This window comes from Lytechinus variegatus, chromosome 15, assembly GCF_018143015.1.
Source record: "Lytechinus variegatus isolate NC3 chromosome 15, Lvar_3.0, whole genome shotgun sequence".
Lineage (NCBI taxonomy): Eukaryota > Metazoa > Echinodermata > Echinoidea > Temnopleuroida > Toxopneustidae > Lytechinus > Lytechinus variegatus.
The window spans coordinates 27,835,212-27,858,592 of record NC_054754.1 but is presented as its reverse complement, the minus strand read 5'-3'; positions in this window follow the sequence as shown (position 1 = coordinate 27,858,592).

Below are 23,381 nucleotides of genomic sequence, written 5' to 3'. Positions count from 1 at the left end.
AACGATGCCCATACACCTTCTGTGAATTAGTTGGCCTTTGGGCTTCAAAACCATTTGCAATAATTAAATCATAACATCTTATACAAGATACACATGAATGAATCATGACAAGAGTTCTTACGGTGGAAAATAGAAGCAAACAATCCCATATAATCTTCACCCAATGCAACTATTAGAATAAATGTGACTGAAATGTATGCGAAAACACCACATAAAGGCCAACGATCGATTCTGACACCGCAGCGTACATACCACAATGAATTTATATGGCTAATTAGGGCCCTCGGAGTGGCTTATTCACGACACGCCTGAGAAGAGACAAGATGATGAGTTAGCTGGAACGTTATTGTCAACCATGCATTGGTAATTAACCTTTACAAGGGACACAGAAGACATATTTAGGAACCGCTGAGGAGTTTTGGCTGGATTCGGACATGCTGACTAATCCATGCTTTCGTCAATCCATTCACCAAGAACACTTATACACGTGCTCAAACATCCTTGTTCCTAATTTCCCTGCCCTTCTTTTCATGACCTTGCTCTATACTTTTAACTCGGTTCTTTATCCGACGAAGCCTTATGGTCTTTACAGATCTTCTATATTTAATGGTAGCAAATACTGATGTGAACTTCCTAGAATGTTCAATGAAGCTTATACAGCTCTAATCAAGGCAAGACTCTAAATAGAATACCATTATGGATTGATTTGAAGTAATGGAAGAAACATGTTTTTTTCTCAGAAAACTGAGAGGCATATCCAAATACATGTACATTACATTAGTTGAACATTTTTTGCTCATGCAGGGCCTAGCCTGTGGAATTCTCTAGCATACAGTTTAAAAACCCAGACTTCAGTGACCACCTTCAAGGGCAACCTGAAAACATACCTGTATTAAGAGTGCTTTTTGATAGACATTGACTTATTCAGACATTTATTATATGTAAATAGTTTTTGTTTTTTGCTCTGAAGTGCCATGAGCATCTAATCAAGATGGAAAGTGTGCTATATAAACCTCATGTATCCTTATTTACCAAATGGGTTTCTTCTCATCAAAGGACAAGGATACTTGCATTTAATACTCTTATTTTCTATGAAAAAGTAAATGCAAATCATGTTTTTTAGATTCTCACTTTTAATTGACATCTGTATGTTACCTCAAAACAAAAGCAAATTTACAATCTTTATTAGCGAGCTTACAAGGGGAAAATCATATCAAATCAAATTGAAATGTTTATGACAATCTATGAAAAGGGTTGTACCTTATAGCTTGTAAGAACATGAAAAATGCATCCTTTTAAAATGCATCGAATGTATCAAAATTTTCCTGCGTAGGTTTATTGATTTGATTTGATTTATTTATTTCCGTTTCACAGTAATATAATGAACATAACAATAATATGGTAAACATAACAAAACAAGGTCAAAGATACTACAAAATATAATATGTATATATAAATAATCATAAATTTAAGGAACACGATAGAGTAAATAAATTTATCTGAAATGACATTTGTATTTAAAAGTAAAACGGAGGGACTTGCCAAAAAAAGCAAAGCTTGTACAAGAGGCAAGCCCCTAACTTAGTTTCATTACAAAACTACATCAAATAAATATTGGGTCGTAATAATAATATTCAGCACTTCATGTTTATTGTTGGCACTGTTTTATTCCTCAACACTTCAATATGATAGCATCAAGAACATGCTCAATGTATCCAACAGCAACTATAAAAATCCTTCCGCTTTCCTTTCTTCCTACCTTACTCCGACCAAAACTGCCTCGTCTGAACATGGCTTATCTTTTCATGTAAAGAAAAAGGTGATCTTCCAAAGAATTAGAGAAACCGAGGGATTTTTCACAAAGATTTAAGTATGACTTAAGTCGCACGTAAGAGCCGACGCGTACATGATATGCCACGCGCAATCTTATTGACCAATACGCACAAGTGTGCGTCCTTTCGGCATCATCTGACCAATACTGTCATGTCTTTTATACAATGCACAACTAGACATTTAAATGCGACTCTAAGTCATACTTAAATCTTTGTGAAACACCCCCATATTTGTCAAGACAGTACTATTATCCCACATCCCATGTACTGATTTCACATCTACCCTAGATTGTAATAACACTTTCCCAATATCCCTTATTATCTATGGTGAAGAACAATTCATCAATCATTTATGAATTATATTTACAAATATGTTAGTATCAATCTGTGTTGAAAAGAAAATCATCAATGTCTTCATTTGTAACACTCAACCCCCAAACCAACAAATCTCAATGCAAGGTTCTCTGTAAATAGCGAAAACTGTCATATGATCTTCAGAAATTAAAATACGAAAAATAATTCCTTTGAAAGAGTAATTGTTCTTGTTATACAGTTTGAATCTGAAGCTGTGAAGTTAAATACACAAGAAACAATCATTTCTTTGACACCTCATATTCTTTTTCACTGAAATTGCATAGTATGTGCAAATCGTATTAAACCATACATACTAGTATCTCCTTCTTTGAAGCTCTCTTCTACATTCAAACAAGTACTTGTATGGTTTATTGTAAATCAATTTTTACAAGTTAAGTATAATTTTAAAGCTTTGGATCTGGCCTTTCAACCTAATTGAAATTCATTTTTGGCAACTCATTGATGATTTGGGGGATGCACTTTCATGCTTAGTGTTAAAATACACCTCAGTATTCTCTGATGAAAGAATAAGCATTCTAAAGCATTATATGATGAACTAGTAATTTGAGGAGTCCAAAGGACACAGATGCCCCCCGCTTAATGCGATCAGAAATTCATTCAATATAATTGAACTTAATATCGTGCAAAAACAAATCTGCATATAGATATATATATAATGAACAAATTTAGACCTTTGACCTAAAGACTCATCCTTTCCAATAATCTCTGACGGAAGGTTTGACAGTCAGGTCATTTGATGTGACCTGACTGTATTTTGGTGTCATCGAACCAGACACCCAACATGTTTATTATCTGGTGAATATTTCCAAAGTTATTATGCGGAAAACAACTCGCATATTTAATGAGTTGTGACCTTTGACCTGTGGACTCCTAATTCAATTTAGCCTGTATTTTAGTGTCATCTACCTACACACCCAAATTTGTAGAATATTTAATAAGTTATCATGCGGAAACCAACTCAAAATTTAATGAGCTGTGACCTTCGACCTGCGGACTCCTCATTCAAACTTAGCCTGTATTTTGGTGTCATCTACCTACGCACCAAAAATTGTTAAAATCCATAAAGCGTTTTTTTTTTAGTTATTCCATGGAAACCAAGTGTAGGGACAGACGGACGGAAGGACAGATGGACGGACAGGAGCATGGCTTAATACTCCCTCTGCATTTCGCCTGCAGGGGCATAATCATAAAATAAGTTCTCTCCATTAAAGAAGAGAATGATACACTTGATCCACCAACAAAGTATTTTGCTTCACCTTAAAAAAACGTGTATTAACAGGGCTTAAGGCTGCAACTTATCTAGCCACATCTAGGCAAGTGAGAGATGGAGAAAGAGACAAAAAGAACAAGATGATAAAAGATGTATCACACTTCATCTCTAATTCACTTGACCTTAGTCTGCAATCAATCCATGGGAGGCCAATGACAAACGCATGCATTGTCTGCCCTAAGCAAGTGAGGGTAGAGCAAACAACCCTGTGGCACTTTACAGGTGATATATCCAACTAGCACATAGATTAACCCATAGACTATTTCTTGTTCAATACAGGCATCTTGAACTCAGCAGTTCCATGCACCTGCCATAAAGACTTATATTTGATATTATAACCTACACGTGTGAGGTAGATATGTTTTAAAACTTTATGGTGGCATAAGAATATGTTTTGGAAAAAAAAAATATATATCCAACATATTCATTCCTGGTATTTCAAAACTTTCATATGCATGCACAAAGGACCTAAATATTGTTGGAAAGATACATCTCCTACTACATGTACAGTCAAATACGATATTCAAACATCATTTAAGGAGGCAACAGAACTTTTTGCATCCCTGGTAGAAAAACATCTCGAACAGTGGGAACATCTAGTCAAGTACATTATGAAGCACTTTGAAACTGCCAGGAATGGATGCTCTAACAAATACTCCATGGATTGAAATAGGTAGTAGCGGAAGAACCCAACATGTGCGTGTTAGAAAGATTAAACTTCAGACAAAAATGACGAATAAAAATAATATTTTAATATGGGGAACATATTTCAAGGTAATCAAGCTTCATCTTCAGCCTGAACTTTGGTATTTATTCACTTTGGATATCAGGGATATTAGAAAAATTTAGAAAATTACAAAGGTATTTAATATAAGGTGGCACAAAAAAATATATTCACTCATGTCAAAAAATAACCACATGGTAACAGTTGATTGTGAAGTGGAAGAATAAGTACCTCAACTGATTATGTTCCTGAGAGAAAGGTTTTAATCAATGATCTTTAATGTCTTGTGGATTTGAGGATGTTGCAATTAGCCCACCCATTATACATGTATGTGTTACAATCACAGATATATGTTATCAAAAGTAATACATGCCATGCGAGCAATATCAGCAAAGGCTGGCTTATACCAATGAAAATTGATTTCACCATAGGATAATTTAAAGCCCTACGAGGTCACAGATGAGCTACCAGATTAAGAAATTACCTGATTATGGTCAATGGGTTAATTTGTTTCACTTTCCTGCCCAGTGGTGTGTGTGTTATAACCAATATGTACAGCCCTAATTAAGTTGGGCAATCACTGTGCTATGTATCAATTAAGCAAATCAAACAAAAGGGGCCACATAGGTGACAAGTGCTATTATATCTCACCTCCAGGAGCTATTGGCCTGGCATCAGGAAAACAGCATATCTCTCTTTCTGTTCTAGCACCATAGTAAAAGTTACAGGTCTTCTACTGCTATTATTCTGTTTCATTTCTTGGTTTCACACTCTGTGAAATTGCAATTATTTGATACACTTATGTAGATTTTAAGGTTTACGTATGGAAATTCATGAACAATTTCATTTTTTACCCATTACCCAATATATATATTTTTTCTATATCTCTATTCTCCATTTACCCCCCCCCCCCCCTCTCTCTCTCTCTCATCCTATAAAAAAAATTATCCTGGCCCTACAAAAGTTTATTTAAAAAAACTACACTAACTACATGTACAACTATTCTACGATTAAACACAAGTCAAAGCGACATTCATAACACGGCTATACATGAAAGACATCAAATATTTGATTATATTCTGTAAATGATCAAAACCCAGGCTACATGGTTTGCTGAGTCAATACAGGTTGTGAGAGCAAAGGTCGTATTTATATTAAAATGTACATTCACTGATATTGAAGGGTACATAAAATGTGAAATGTATTTTCATATCTCTCTATAATGTATGTTTATTGCACATATTCACTGAGGTAGTACAGGATTATACTTTTCTTTTCACAAACAAAAGTTGCTTGATTTTTAATTTTAATTTAATTTTTTTTTGGGGGGGGACTAACATTGAAAAAAAATATTCTTCCTTGTACCAATTTGTGAAAAATGTTGATGTGTAGGCCTATACATTTGGAAATCAAATTCTGCATTGTACAGTGTATTAAAACTGCAGATCGTTTTTATTGATCTTTAATTTTTCAAAGGGCACTTCCTAAATATTACTCAGTTGTACCAATGAAGTCAATTTCATATCGGAGGGTGGGGGGGGGGCAAAATGATAACCATTAACTACAAATATAAATTGGATGAGGAAGAGGCTTCATGCCCTACCCTCCCCCAATTTCTAAAGGGAGCAAAGTGCCCCCATTTAAAAAAGGGGTGGGGGCAAAGTGCCCACATTTACCAAATCCTGGCTACACCATTGAGTTATGGCACTGTCAATAAGTGTCTGTGTCAATTGAATCACAGGTGTTATTCAACACCCCCTCTAGCCCTCCCCACCACTTAATCAATTTATCAACATGGAGGGATGTAGGCTTCGCATTGCCACGCTCGGCATTGCTACTCTGCATGGAATCCAAGCATACAGGTACCAAGTTCATGATGCAGTTAGAAATGGGGCGATCCCATGGCTCCATGATATTTGCTCTGACAGTTACAATGATTCTGATGAAAAAATCTACATATAAAGGAAAATCTACATATAGAGGAAAATCTACATATAGAGAAAAATCTACATAGGAAAATCTACATATAGAGCAAAATCTACATAGGAAAATCTACATATAGAGCAAAATCTAAAACCTTTCTTAAACCTGAAACCTTATCTTAATCCTCACATCATTCTGATCAAAATCCTTATCATGACCCTAACCTTTTGTCTACACCTAAGCCTATGAAGAAATTAAGATGGACTGACCCAAATTCTATCTAAGGAGTGAATGTCAGGGCCCCGTCTTACAAAGAGTTATGATTGATCCAATCAATCGTAACTCTATGGAAATCCATCAGTGTCATAATTTTTTCTACAGGAAATTTGCAGAATGTCCTTTGTAAACAAAAGAAAACATACCAAATTGTCAAGAAATCAATGACTTTATGGATATACATTTATATTTTAAAAAAATTTGAATAAACATGCATTTCATATGTTGACTTCGCTGGCTTTCCATAGTTGCGATTGATCAGATCAATCGCAAATCTTTGTAAGATGAGCCCCTGGACCCTATTGCATGAAAACTACCATTAGTGCCCTTTGCATAGTTCCATGACATTGACTGGTAAAAATAAAAGCATAATACAAAACAAAAATACATTGCAACCATGAAAGTGTCCAGTGAAGAAGTATTATATAGAGTTTGAATATAACATTTCCTCTCCCCGACGGAGTTGTTTTTCCCCAAGGGATTATATTTTGCCAAAAGCGTGCAGCACTGAGGGAAAATATTCTTCCGAGGGAAAAATATAGCTTCGGAGGGGAGTTGAAATGTTATTTATTAAAATGATAGACCAGACAATATCTGTTATATTATATAGTCTATGTGGATTCGCCATCAGAGATTGTATGTATCATCTGGCTCCATCCCGAAATTCTTGTTACAGCTCTGATCTATCTACGTCATAATAGAATTTTTTTTTAAATACATCAAGCGCGTTCTTCAGGCAATCAACGTATTAACACTAGCGCGTACATCAAATAAACTACCCTGATTACGCAACTTGTGAGCAGCGAGTGACATCACCTTAGTGAATATAACGACGCAATTGACAATACAACACAGTTATATTCACTGAGGTGACGTCAAAACCTAGAATATAACGACTGCGATCCTCGCAGCTATGGTCACGCGATGTTGTATTGACCTATCACTGATTCGAATCTTCACAACGTATGTAATATAAGCCACTAATATCCACACAAGAGTAAGCAATGATACATACTTTACCAAGGCAAAAAAAAAATCATAAAGATAACTAATCATAAACTAATCATACATTATCACAGTTTCATAAAGATATTTCTTTCGTTTTCATTCTTGAATTGTGATTTCTTTGATTTTGGGGTTCTCTCAATATCTCTTGATTTAATTTATATTTGTATTCAATTAGTTATTTATCTATATTTTTGTTTGAGTCATATTGTGTTTATGTTGAACTTAAAACTTTTCATTATCTTTCTGTTTTGTTGTATTGATCTGTATATATACAGACTTGCTGAAAAACAGCCAAATGGCTAATATAATTTTTTTTCATCCCATATTGAAATGAATTAAAACAAACAAACCTACGAATTGGTGAGATAACATGAAAATCACCATAACTCTAAATGGATTGATCATTTACTTGAAATGCAAAATGAAGATAAGTACAAATATGTGGAAATATTTTACACATTTCCCATAATCACCTCAATGTAAAATTTGGGGGTATTTGTTTTAGATCAGTAACTATTGAGCTATCAACTTCACATACATGTGACAAAACCAATCAAATGCAATCGAAAACTATATTTAAACATTTGAAAATACAAGGCTTTTTCCCACCACATGTAATTCTATGATTCCTACCACATGATTCTATGATTCCTACCACATGATTCTATGATTCCTACCATATGATTCTATGATTCCTACCATATGATTCTATGATTCCTACCATATGATTCTATGATTCCTACCATATGATTCTATGATTCCTACCATATGATTCTATGATTCCTACCATATGATTCTATGATTCCTACCATATGATTCTATGATTCCTACCATATGATTCTATGATTCCTACCATATGATTCTATGATTCCTACCATATGATTCTATGATTCCTACCATATGATTCTATGATTCCTACCATATGATTCTATGATTCCTACCATATGATTCTATGATTCCTACCACATGATTCTATGATTCCTACCATATGATTCTATGATTCCTACCATATGATTCTATGATTCCTACCACATGATTCTATGATTCCTACCACATGATTCTATGATTCCTACCACATGATTCTATGATTCCTACCACATGATTCTATGATTCCTACCACATGATTCTATGATTCCTACCATATGATTCTATGATTCCTACCATATGATTCTATGATTCCTACCATATGATTCTATGATTCCTACCATATGATTCTATGATTCCTACCATATGATTCTATGATTCCTACCATATGATTCTATGATTCCTACCACATGATTCTATGATTCCTACCACATGATTCTATGATTCCTACCACATGATTCTATGATTCCTACCACATGATTCTATGATTCCTACTACATGATTCTATGATTCCTACCACATGATTCTATGATTCCTACCATATGATTCTATGATTCCTACCATATGATTCTATGATTCCTACCACATGATTCTATGATTCCTACCATATGATTCTATGATTCCTACCATATGATTCTATGATTCCTACCACATGATTCTATGATTCCTACCATATGATTCTATGATTCCTACCATATGATTCTATGATTCCTACCACATGATTCTATGATTCCTACCATATGATTCTATGATTCCTACCACATGATTCTATGATTCCTACCATATGATTCTATGATTCCTACCATATGATTCTATGATTCCTACCATATGATTCTATGATTCCTACCATATGATTCTATGATTCCTACCACATGATTCTATGATTCCTACCATATGATTCTATGATTCCTACCATATGATTCTATGATTCCTACCATATGATTCTATGATTCCTACCATATGATTCTATGATTCCTACCATATGATTCTATGATTCCTACCATATGATTCTATGATTCCTACCATATGATTCTATGATTCCTACCATATGATTCTATGATTCCTACCACATGATTCTATGATTCCTACCATATGATTCTATGATTCCTACCACATGATTCTATGATTCCTACCACATGATTCATTCCATGATTGTATGTACCATGATATTCCAGAACAATCTCTTATTCCCTTCCAGCCCCGAATATAATTACTATCTGACGGAAGAAGCCTGAAATGTGCAATTTATCAAGCTTACAGGTGTTACCCCACACATTCAATATACATTTCAAAGGTATAACAATGCTCCATCAAAAGTTGCATACCAATTACACATCACGCAGCTCTATGGACGATGAAAGAAGGGGGTATGTGACAACGTGTGAAGCTTCACAACACTCACATTCACGCCGCTCTTTGCTAACATCGTAACGCATTCCCCCCTGCTCTCGATCATAAACCATTTCCCAAGGTATCGTCTTGATGGTTTGTGCGTAGGCGATGTCAAACCTTAGCATCAATCATCTACCCACCTTCAAAGGGAACCTGCATCCTTAAAGGGATACATCTATATCACTTTTTTATGACTTGCCAATTACTTTTCCTACTCAGATATGTGCAGATACCAAATATTCATGGATTTCAGCATTTTAGTATTTATCAGACTACACTCTGAATTTCAAGGATTCAATACACGCCTAAATTCAGATCGGCTGTGAATAGTGACCAACCGAATATTGGGTTTATTTTCATTCATAAATAGATTAATTTTCGAATCTCAAAATATTTGATTTCAAATCTTTTAGCTTTACATTTAAATCTACAAGGTTTAGAACCAAATCTAATATTTTGGCTGGTCACTATTCACAGCTGATCTCGATATATTTGAAATCCTTGGAATTTAGAATGTACACCTGCAGTTATTAGTGATGAACACAATGCATGTATCATTACAGAAGAAGAAAATCGAAAAAATGAATATTAATAGTACATATCACAGTATTTGGCAATAACAGTAAACTGTGACTGAAAGCCAGACAAATAGAAATATAAACGATACTGAGAAAGTGACTATGTATTTGGTATTTTGAATGTGAGGAATGCTTTGACACACCCATTGAAGTCCTATAAATGGGTTTTCAATATTCTATCTAATAGTCTAAACCTCCTAGATGTATGATTATAAAGAATGGACACAATTTCCTTTGAAATTTTCTGGCAAATTTTTCTTGCAAGGTGAGACAAATAGATGCCACTTAATGTCCCTTTTATATACATCCACCCACCATTGAAGTGGTATATTTCACTAGGGGTGCTGGCATTACCCCTATTCTAGAGTCTTAATGGTTGATGACAATCAAGAGACAAGGACTATATAGGATTGCAAGGAATACTGTAACACCTCAAACAGAGCCAAGATGTAAATAATTTAGTAATATTCTCCTAGATTTTTAAGGTCTTTGAAGAATAAACCTAATTTGCTTGAAAAATAGAAATTTTGTAGGCTGGTTTCTCTTGCGAGCTGTAAGAGCTAGCACACACTTGATTTGCCCTTGTCCATCAACCTTCCAGAAGGGTGGTATAAATGGGGGCACCGGTATTACCCTCATTCCACGATCATAATTGTTTGATGACAATGATAAGACAGGGACTACGTACTAGCGTGTTAACACCACCAATGAACCGGCATAATGACATACAAATACGTGCATCTGTTCATGGCATGCACTGATGCGGAAAGATCTCCCGCGGAGCTGATGGATCACTTACACGACCCTTCATGTGTTTTTTTTTTTAAATCGTGAGAGGGAGAGGGATAGATGAAGAGGGGGCAAGGAAACAAAGACATAAAGAGAGAGAGACAAGAGTAATGAGAGAAAGAGAGAGAAGCAGAGAGAAAGACATAAAAAGTAGACAGAAATTTAAGGAATTATAAAGGAAAAGAAACAGGGGGAAGGGAGAAAGAAAAAAATTCTTTAGGACAGAGAGAGAGAATAAAGATAGTGAGAGAGAGAGTTAAAGGATGAAATCAACCAATGACAGAACCAACATACTAAAATGAATGAATGTCTATCCACCCATATGTAAAAAGAATATTAATGACAAACAAACAAATGAATGAATTATCCCTAATTTTGCCATGACACATACAGCTATCACATCACAATAAGAACCTACTCCATCAACAAGAACCCTATGCTACCCACAAAATTATTTTAAAAAGTTAAGAAATATTTCTATAGCTCAAAAGCAAATATAAGATGACAACATTTCACATGTAGTCATCATTCTTTGAATCTAAGTTTAAGATACAGCTAAATTATAATAACAAGTGGAATGCCTCTGGCCGTCTCACCTGCATCACGCGGTTCAATATAGCAGCAGTGCTGACTTTGAATACTACTCTAACTCGCACAAGATGTTCAGTGATACATGGTTACTCTTATGTCCACTTTTTATGAACTAGACCAATAAACTTACAGAGATATGATGGTTATTCAACAAAAAACCCCAACATGGCCAAAGTTCATTGACCTTACATGACCTTTGACCTTGATCATGTGACCTGAAACTCGCACAGAATGTTCAGTGATACTTGATTACTCTTATGTACAAGTTTCATGAATCAGATCCATAAACTTTTAAAGTTATGATGGTAATTCAACAGATACACCCAATTTGACCAAAGTTCATTGACCTTTGACCTTGGTCATGTGACCTGAAATGCGCACAGGATGTTCAGAGATACTTGATTACTCTAATGTCCAAGTTTAATGTACTAGACCAATAAACTTTCAAAGTTATGATGGTAATTCAACAGATACCCCGATTCGGCCAAAGTTCATTGACCCTAAATGACCTTTGACCTTAATCATGAGACCTGAAACTTGCACATAATGTTCAGTGATGCTTGATTACTATTATGTCCAAGTTTCATGAATCAGATCCATAAACTTTCAAAGTTATGATGGGAATTCAACAGATATCCCCAATTCGGCCAAAGTTCATTGACCCTAAATGACCTTTGACCTTGGTCATGTGACGTGAAACTCGTGCAGGATGTTCAGTGATACTTGATTAACCTTATGTCCAAGTTTCATGAACTAGGTCCATATATTTATGACATTTCAAAAACTTAACCTCAGGTTAAGATTTCGATGTTGATCCCTCCAACATGGTCTAAGTTCATTGACCCTAAATGACCTTTGACCTTGGTCATGTGACATGAAACTCTAATAGGATGTTTAGTAATACTTGATTAACCTTATGGCCAAGTTTTATTATCTAGGTCCATATACTTTCTAAGTTATGACATCATTTCAAAAACTTAACCTCAGGTTAAGATTTGATGTTGACGCCGCCGCTGCCGCCGCCGCCGCCGTCGGAAAAGCGGCGCCTATAGTCTCACTCTGCTTCGCAGGTGAGACAAAAATTATGTCATAAACATGCCCTTTAAGAATAGTTCATTTTTTCAAATTACCAAGATTTGCATTTACAACATAAAACATCAGTAAGACATAAACTTGTCCACAATAATTGTATTCCATAATGCAAGCCGTTTGAAGCAGACTGGATATATATAAGGATATATAAACTTACCAAATTGGACATCTGACGATTTTGCTGAAAGTGATAGATAAGAATTGCTTGATCATTAATTTCAAAATACAGTATCTTCAAATAGGACTTATCATTTTAAAAAGCATGTTAGTTTGCATGGACTTTTTATTAGAGACTACTTAGAGGGATTACAACAAAAACATTTATGAAACTAAATACATCTAAGGACCATTGCATTTCATATGGGACATTTTCTGCCAAGAAAGAAAATCAAGGCTTTATTGCGTTATTGATTCAGAGTCATTAAATGCCTGTTTTTACAATCTCAAAATAGGCGGTTTCAGACCGCCTCAAAGTTCGCCAGTTCCAGGTATTCTCTGATCGGGAAATTTACCCCGATCAGAAAATACCAGGTATTTTGGTAATGTGAAAGCAAACTACGCGTAATATCCCCAAAAGAAAATACCCGCTAAATAGTAGGTACTTGGCGAAATTACGAGAACTTTCGTGGGGATTTTTCCAAGGTCGCAGGTATTTTGGCGATGTGAAAGCAAATTACGGGAACTTTTATCCCAGCGTGTCGTTGGGCGCGGCAGCGTGGGTGGCTGCTGGGCTAGTGATTTTGAATCTCCCGCCTTGCCTGCTTATCAGACAACACTGCGCATGCTCGTAACTTCGGGAACTTATCCCGAAGGATGTGTTTCGGGGCGGTGTGAATGCAGGAATAATTAACGGGTATTTTTTAGCCTTAAAAAGTTCTCGTAATTTAACGGGGATTCTTGTGATCGAGGCGGTTTGAAACCACCTAATGAGTTCCAAGAGAATCCAGTAAAAATGATCACCCAAGTGTTTTTATGTATGGTAAAATGTACCTTCTGAGTGATTTATTTCTTGCAGAAAATATGTAATAGTTGAGAAATGAGCAACATAGGTGTAGAATTCCAAATAGATATTTTTTCCAAGTAATACATGTAGTGCACTGTCCCAGATGTGCTTTCTGTGTGGGTGATCTTTACTGGGATTGTCTATCAGTTTTGATTTCATGATTTCACAAAGTTAAATCTATGTAAATGTACAAAATATAGATCTACAATGATCTAGTGGCAATTAACCATGATTTTACAAACTTCTTCATGGAATAATAGACCAGTTCAGAGTTACCTTTACCTTTTCTTTTGTTTACTATGGGCAAATTTAAAATCGTGATATTATGTAAAGCATGCCTGGCATAGCAGGATGCAGATATTGCATGGACCAGCTGACTAGGATAGCACTTTAATGATACTCTTTATGAAGAAATTTGTTGCATTTTTATTGTGAATGTTATTTATTATCAAAATGTACTTTGCAAATTGTGAAATACTAATCACTAACAGACAGTGTTGGCTTCAAGTTGATCTATAATGAAAAGCACAATTCAAAAGAGCATAATTAAGAAATCAAAACTGGTGCTCAATTCATATAGTTATGACTTTCTTCTGATCACACGCAGAATGGAACAACAAACTGGTGTACTGTTGCTGCAACTACATTCCTTTAGCTTTGACCAGTACGAGGATCTTGTTGAATAAAATATCAAGATTCAATAAATAAGACCAATTTGGTAACTAGACTTTCTCCATTTCACACAATAAATAATTCAAGCTGATATCACTGTCATACAGTATCTTATGTATGTGGGACTCTTGATACAAATTTCTTTTCGCCACAATCCTTTCAAATACCGTTAACTTATTTTTATGTTTGCACTTCTAAAAATTCCTGCATTTATTTGCTATAAACAGTACTTGGTCTGAGCTGGAGGACTGTTCACCACATATTCTTTTTGCATGAAGCTTTCATCATCAACTTCTAAAGTTCAATGACAAATGCTCTCAGCCAATAAGATGCCATCATTTCAGTAGCTTGAAACTTGCCACTGAATACTACTTTAGATGAAACAGGGACATGTACATCTACTGATAAAAGACAAGATGAAATTTATTGACGATCGATATTAAAAGTCTTCTGAGAATTGATCTATCTACAATATTCATGACTGATTGAAAGATAGAGTCATGTGATCGTCCATGTGATCAGTACTAGCTGGACAAGAGGAAATTAGAGTTTCACAGGAATGAAATAAAGCTATCTGTCATCTTCATTGACCTATCAATTGCAAGACCGTTTGGGAGTGAACTGGAAATTGGAAATTTGAGCAGTCTGAAAAAAGTGACCCCTCTTTATACGACTCCCTCTGGCCTTGGCTAACACCTAAATGTGTTTTTAATCAAATGACACAAAATTGTCCAAAAAGATCATTGATTTTGCCTCTGAGCTTGTTTACATGGAGAATTGGACGAAAATATTCTCACTCCCCCACCCCCGCACTCTCCTGCAAGAGGAACTAAAAGCCTGGACGATGGAAGAGACAATCGGTCTGACTGATTTTTTAATTTCCCTTGCTGGGCATGATGAGCTGGGACAGATGGACACCATTTGGCGTGAGACAGGACTCGATATCCCACATGCAACTGTCTACTCCTACGACCGACCGATGGATTTCCAATCAGGGGGCTTAGGCCAACGAGGGACCCGTCGGCGAAAGGATCGCGCAGCTTGCTTTCCGATCAAGGACCTGTCACCAAGAATAATCACTCAATTAAAGAAGCAGTCGTGACCCTGTATAATATTACCCTCATCCTCTTAATGGGGAGATGAATAGAATGTATAGAGCTCGGAAATTTCCATCTCAAATACCCGACTGCATGAAACCTGTTTGAGGGGCATTTTAGAAGAAAAGGGAGGGGGTATAAAAAAATTTAAAAGGGTTTGAAAGAATATATATTAGGGTAGGGAAGGCCAAAAATATTCTCCTTAACCTGCACTTCAAATTAAATATTTTGTGGTTACAGACATTCCGCCTTTACAGACTTCACACTCTTAAGATGAAGACTAACAAAATCTTTTACTTTCATAATTAAGGAAAGGAAGCAAATCATGACCTATTAGCTAATCAACCATTCTTATAATCACCAAAATGAATTGTCTTAAAAGGAATGGTATTTCAAAAGAATTAAAATGTGAGGTTTTCAATAAATCAAGCTTTCAACTCATTATCAGACAGATGAACTGATTACAATGAATGAAATGTGTTACATGAAGAAGCACATAAATTCTTGATACTAAAAACTTTCTCAAAGATTGGCATTTCAATGGAAAGTTAAAGAAATAACTGTGCTCAAATTGTTGGAGATACCCCCTCCTGATGCTAACATTCAGCCTATCTGCCACTGTGGCTGTCACAAAACAGTCCATGAAAATCTGTTTTTACCAAACATAGAATTTTGGAGCATTGTGGCCCAGTGGATTAGTCTTCTGACTTTGAAACAGAGGGCCGTGGGTTCGAATCCCAGCCATATGATGTAATTTCCTTCAGCAAGAAATTTATTCACATTGTGCTGCACTAAACCCAGGTGAGGTGAATGGGTACCCTTCAGGATTAATTCCTTGAATGCGCTGTAAGGCAGCTCGAGCTGAAGCCGGGGTAATGATAATAACAACGCACCTTGGAATAGAATATTTCTAGATAGATGGCACTATATAAAAGCCTATTATTATTATTATAAATTTCAGTAAAATACAGAACAAAGAATTTCAAAAAGTGCACAAATTTTTTCAACATTAAAGTGGACTATCGTAGGGTGGAAGTTTGGAAAAGTGGTTATAAAAATGCTCAGAGTAGCAATAAAAGCAGCATATTTTGGCATTTCCAATGAATACAGATCTATTGAACACCAAGGCAGATATATCTAGATGATAATATAAATTTGTAATCAATTTGGTTTTGGTTTTGACACAAAAACAAACCAGCAGAGAAATGGGAAGTAGACAAGATTTCACAGATTAAACCATTTCTTTCCCTCTCAAAATAGTAATCTGACTATAAGTATCCCCCCTAAAATATAATAGTAAATAAATCAATAAATGAATGAATGAATGAATGAATAAATAAATAAATACAGTAATTAATCTAAGAAAACAGTCTATTTTTTCTTGCCTGCATTTGCTATTTACTTGTCTTGTAAAGAAACAAATTTATCAATCTTCTCCAAATAAGTTTTACTTCGATTGGACTTCTACGAATGAGACCTCAAAATCAATTGCTGACCCAGAAATCCAAATAGCTCTGAGATGAACTAGGTTACAAGACCAATCAGATTTATCAGCTGAATAATAGCTCTCCAACAGAGAATGGAAATAGATCAATTGAATACATAGCATGTAATCACCATGCTTATTAACGACAGGTGAAGTATGTTAGCATTATCAAGTCGAACGCCCCAGCAGTCTCAAGTGCTTTATACACAATTCAAATTAGCAGCAGTGTTGACTTTGACATTAGAATATCAAACATTTTCTTAAATGTAAAATTGGAATTCTGTGAAAACTTCAGATTTTAAAACCCTTCACCTATCTGCTAAATTTCCCAAAGCCTAAATGCTAAATATGAATACAAATGTGTGTGTGAATTGATTTTCAAGTGTGAATAAAATCAATTTGATGCTAAATTGAACTTCTAGGCTGGGTTATTGTTGATATATTTTGTATTCATACTCAAGATCTGCTTTCTAAACTTAACAAAAATCTCAAATTCATTTAGCCCAGGACAGTGTCATTGACTATAACGAAAAAAAAATTAATGATGATAAATGATAATATGGTACTAAATATAGTACTTAGTACTATAGTAGTTAGAAATAACAACAGTGCTACTACTAATACAAGTAATATCAATAATAATAATTATCATTCTCATGATTACCATAACAATTCAAAATATAAATACTAATGATAATGCAATAATAATAATCATGAAGTGATAATTATGATCTTTGTTATCATCATATTTTTTGTCGATAAAATAATCAAAAGTAGACCTAGATAAATTAGGTAACTGTCCCCATGGCTCAGGGGGTATAAAATTGTAATATCTGGAGATATTTTCCTTTATATTTTGTATAATCAATGACACACTACAGTAAGACAAGAAATATGTATGTATGTAACTTGGAGTTGATGTTAGTGTTACCCAAATAAATGACATTAAAATGTAATCACTGTCTACGGATTATCCGGATATGACCTGTTGGAATCCACAGTGTATTTCACAAATGGGATTCTTTAACAGTGTAACATGTAAAAATAGGGGTCCGTGTCAATTAAAATATTAAGGATTCCGTCCCCCCACACCCTGTTAGCTTCTTAGCATTAGTCAAAATGGATGTTTCTTTGAAAGGAACCAGGCATCAATTTGAATTTTTTATCCTGGGAATGAGATTTAAGCCTATTCCTTTAACCTGGTGTTACAATAAATAACCTACAATACATCTAATTTGCATACATTACTTGTTGCTATGTCATGCACCCCTCTGGGAAGCTCATTTTTATCAAGAACAGTCTTCAAATCTTTTTTTTAATATGCATCAAATTTGAAAATGTTAGGAATATGTCCCTTCGTAAAAAAGGAAGCTTTTCTGGAGGACTGTCAGACATAGCAACAACTAATGTATGCAAATTCTATATATTATTAATTCATCATTATACCAGGTTAAAGGAATGGGCCTATTTAGGATTTACAAAATATCAAATAATGCCTGCATGGTTCCATTTAAGGAAACATCCATGAATTTTATATAATCACTTAGTTAAAATAAAACTTTTATATTCTTTACAATGTAGTGTGCAAATCACAATAACTTTATCCAAACATTTTTAAATGAGAAATTAAGCCTTAATTAGCTATTTAACCCACTGGAGACTAGCTGATTTTGCTATGGACTGAATGATTATGTTATATTTTCCATACTCCAGCCTGCTAAGTCTTCAATGGGTTAAAGTGAATCAGTCAGTCTCTCTTGGGTAGGCTACACATTTCAGAAGTTTTCTTTCTTAAGAACCAATAAACAAGACTTTCCTTTTAAACTATATATTAATAGATTTAGTTATAGATCTAATTACTTGAAATGTAATTTGCAAACATGAGGTGATGCTTGGCCATATCTATTAATGAGCCTTTACTAAGCTTCCAAATTTATTTTAAAAAGCTCTGTATGCCAAAAAAATGAATATGCTAGTAAACATCTTTAGTTTTAACTTTGTACATTTTATCATACATTCTTATCAGATCAAATTACAATAAGAGAAATTGGGGCAATAAAAAAGAGAAAAAAAAGTAGATTTAATAGATCTAACTTACTACTTTCAATCTTGGTAAGATATGAAATAAGAGTTAGAATTTGGTTAAATCAGGAGAGGGGAATAGAGAGAGAATAAAATGAAAATCTTAACAATTATCGTTGTTTGTTTCTTAAGGGGTGCATCGAAACTACGAATGACAGGTAAATGTTCTGAGAATTTTTCATCTCTCGATCTTTCCTCCACCGAAACAGATCGGCGTGGAGTGACTGGCTGGTGATTGGGGTGTCACGCACAATCCCTTTCCGATAACACACGTGCGCTTCGTATCAATATGCCTGTAAAGACAGTGAGCATTATGTACCTGCTGTATCGGGCAACGATCATGTAAGAAAGAAAAATGATTATTTCATATCAAATTTACCTCCATACGGCGGGAGACTTGGGCTCTCTTCTTGGTCCACACGCTGAAAATCCTTGTTGGAAGGCCTTCCAGGCATATTGTTCCTCACTTTGAGCTCTAACTCCATATATTTCACCTAAAACAGCATCCACATTGAATTGTCATGTCTCTGTTTGACTACCACGCTGTGCACTGCACTAGAAATTGAGAAATTCTGTGTAGCGCTGCATTGACTTGTTTTCGTACATACCCGTACTGTCAATGTAGTCTGCTACGTAAGGTGTACGAATTTATCATAAAAAGGCAGCAACGAGATATAGTCAAGAAAATCGTATTTTTGGTCATAAGACTCCGAATGATTTTTTTTTCTGCCGGATAGGACGAGTAGATGACCCCTCCCCTTCCCACCACTACCACCACCATCACCGCCACCGCCACTACCTCGTCGACCACACCCCTATACGGGACACATTCCCGTCACCGACTTTTGTAAAAAAAATTCTTAATTGTCTTGATATCCCAAACAGTGAACATTAGGCCCAGCTCCGTGATTTTAATAGTCAGTTGGGTTGTTTCGCCCTGACAAATATCTTTGCCCCACCCCTAGCTGATAATCATATCTTATATTAGATTACTTTCCTGAAGCTCGTGATTTATATCGGCTCTCTACCAGCTTTGGGGCACTATTCGAAGAACTTTCAAAAGCAAGCATGTTCATGAACAGGGGGGGGGGTACAGGGCATGAAGCGACTGTCCAATATGATTTCTCAAATGGTGGAAAGAAAAAAGGAAAAAGCGCATGACAAAAACTGGTGAAAATTGTAAGAGAGATAGAGAAAGAGCATCCGAGGTGTATCGGTCATGTAACTGTATAGGTCTATTAGGCCTACTCCCGTAATTTAATTAAAAAAGAAAAAAAAACAGGTCGTCTTGCCGTCCCTCTTCCTATAAAAATACCATTACGCCGCCGTCCTTTCATATTAATGTGAAAGCCAAACAAAATTGTATACTCATGTGAATCCTAGTTTAAATATTACCGCATTTTACGTAGAAGTTGTGGGCCTTCAGTCTAAAATTGATATTGTGGGTCTCAAAACTTGTAATTCGTAGTTCCTTTATGCGCATGATCAGAAGAAGGTCATTTGTACTAAGGTGACATGGTGGCTTAAAATCTAATGAGATAAGCACCAACGTTGATGTCTTGATTATTCATATATTCTTTTGAATTGTGTTTTTCATTTACATCCAAAAACAACAACAATGCGTCCACGAACACAGTTTGCCAAGAACATTGTGCAACATGCTATGCATTCAAAGTAGGAATGCAACAATTACCCGCCTTCATTAAGTGTTCATTGGTGTCCGGATTGGTGTGCTATTCTAGTCACCTGGTCTATTCAATTTCTTCATCCTGCTATGTAAAGGCATGCTTACGTAATATCTTGCTTTGAAATCTGCCTATCATAATGAAAGAAATGAAGGGTCATTTGACCAAAATTGTCCATGAAGTAACTACGAACTGGTCTATTGTTTTTATGTACCGCCCCTGCGGTGCACCTCACAGGGGTGGTGTATGACCTTAACGATCGAGGCGTCTTTTTATAAGTCCTTCCTTTTTCTTCATCTCTCCATCGGAGGGGACACACCTCACAATGATCAAACGCATCTCGCATTGATCATTTTGATCTTGGACATTTTGCTGTGCCCTTTCTTGATTTTTCACCAGTTTGTGTTGTTATAAAGAAATGTGATCCATGGAAAAGCGACCTTCCCCTAAAATTTTCGAAATTTAAGGCCTGTGGTGACCCCCCCCCCCCTCCCCCAAGATCAGTAGCGGACCGTGACCCGGAGGAGACAAAGCATTGGAGGAGGCTCTCGGGGCACAGCATTGTTCACAGACAATGCAGTGCCCCCCAATGCTTTGTCTCCTCCGGGTCACGGTCCGCTACTGCACAAGATTCAGGGATAGCTATTATAAAGGTAAAGGGTGTCAATGGTCAGACAATGCAGAGAATACCGTAAAACATGGCTCCAAAAAATTATCTAATATATTACACGTTCATGATAACATTAAATTGCGAAAGCCGCACTTGCTTCCATTTTCATTCCAAAAGTCATTCAACCCATTTTTTTTTACAGGTTATTCTTGGGGTGTATTTTGCATAATTCAAAAGGCTCATGCAGTCTGTTTATTCATTCCGGGTTCCTACCTTTGGTATTCAAGCAGATTCCACCTACAAAATCTGACAGAAAGGAGGTCGATTTTCACCGAAAAGGCTCGTTGCATTTTGACCTTTTCTATTACGGAGAATGCCCCAGGAGACAGGCCTATCGAACTAGCTTCGCACATGCTGGGAAAGCAAAAATGGCGGTCATTTTTCAAATACATTTATTGTTGTGGCAATCGATTTGGCGGCGATCTGACATCGTTTGGTTTCAAAACAATAGCCCCTACTTTCGACGTGGAAGCATCGATTTCAGAGATTTAATTTGGAAAATATCTGTGTGTGTGTGTGTGTGTGGGTGTTGCAATTTTATTTGGGATTCTTATGTCAAATGGCACGTGCGAAAATTACTAAGAGCGCTGAGGTTTTCAGTTTCATTTCAATAGTGTACAGAGACAAAACATTTGAATTACCCCCCCCCCCCCTCCCCACCCCATTCCTTTAAAATACAAAACGAAACCACACAGCACATGTTTTATCTTCTCGTCCGTTTGTTTTGGTAGATAATTTGCAGTGGAATAAATTGGAAGCCACTAACCTCATTGTACATAGGCTGCTATAAAATTTGTCGAAATGACAGGATGAAGTCGACCCCCTCCCTCAACAATAAAAAAATCTTACTGTAATACACACAAATCCGAGTTTAAAATTTGGCTCATGAAGCTTTCAACATCAGTAAGTCATGAACCAATGTTATACCAATTTCCTTCTCACATCCATACTGTCTATAATTGGGTAAAAATTGCAATCTTCTTTATACTTTAATAAGATTTTTCATATATTCCTTTGATTCCTACTTTTTAAAAATATCTTTCTTTTTTTTTAGTAGTTTCATTCACTTACTTATTTTTCATAATTTTTTTAAAGGTTTTATTCAATTAATTAGATAAAGCTTATTTTATAATTGGAAACTTGTGGTCACTCGCACCCATGCACAAAACATTTAAATGCCGGCGGGACAGAAGCTGGGGATTGAAAGGGATATCAGTATTTTGTTTTATTCATACTATTTTGGTGTTTTTTAATCTAATAACTTGTATTTTACAACAACAAAATTTTCACTCTTTTCCATTCCTTTCTTAAAAATAAGTACTAGTATTCTCTCATTCTCTACCATCTTCTTCCTCTCTGATGAAATGATCATCTATTCTTTATACTTCAAGTCACTTAAGACTAGATAACCCTTCATTACATAATCTATTCAATAAGGACGCCTTCCCTGGTCATCATAACTGATTTTGCTTATTTCTTCATTTTGTAATTCTCAATTCATTTAAAAGCAGACCCAGTCAGGATTCAGTGACAATCAAAACAAAAGAATTGGTCCATCAAACCCATTGTTTTGGTTTGGTTACTCTCATTCTTTCTTTCACTATCTTTATTATCATCTCTTTATCTTTCTCTCTCTCATTATTATATCAATCTCTCTAACTTTCATCCAGTGCCTTTGGTCGAGTATTTCACTAAACAGGTTGACAAATTATGAAAAACTGCTTATAGAGTACTTAAGATTGAACCAATAGGCCCGTATTCTAAAGTCAGATTTAACTTGGACCATGGTCTAACTGTGCTAAAATTATTGGAAGCCAAGTGTCAAAATTTTTATTCAGTTGTATGTTTTTTTATGTTTACTGTGCTCTTTCCTGATTCATTGATGGTGAAGACAATCATATTTTTACTTCTTAGACAATTATGATTTGAGAGACAAATGAGCTGAAATAAGATTTCTCTACTGTGATTTATG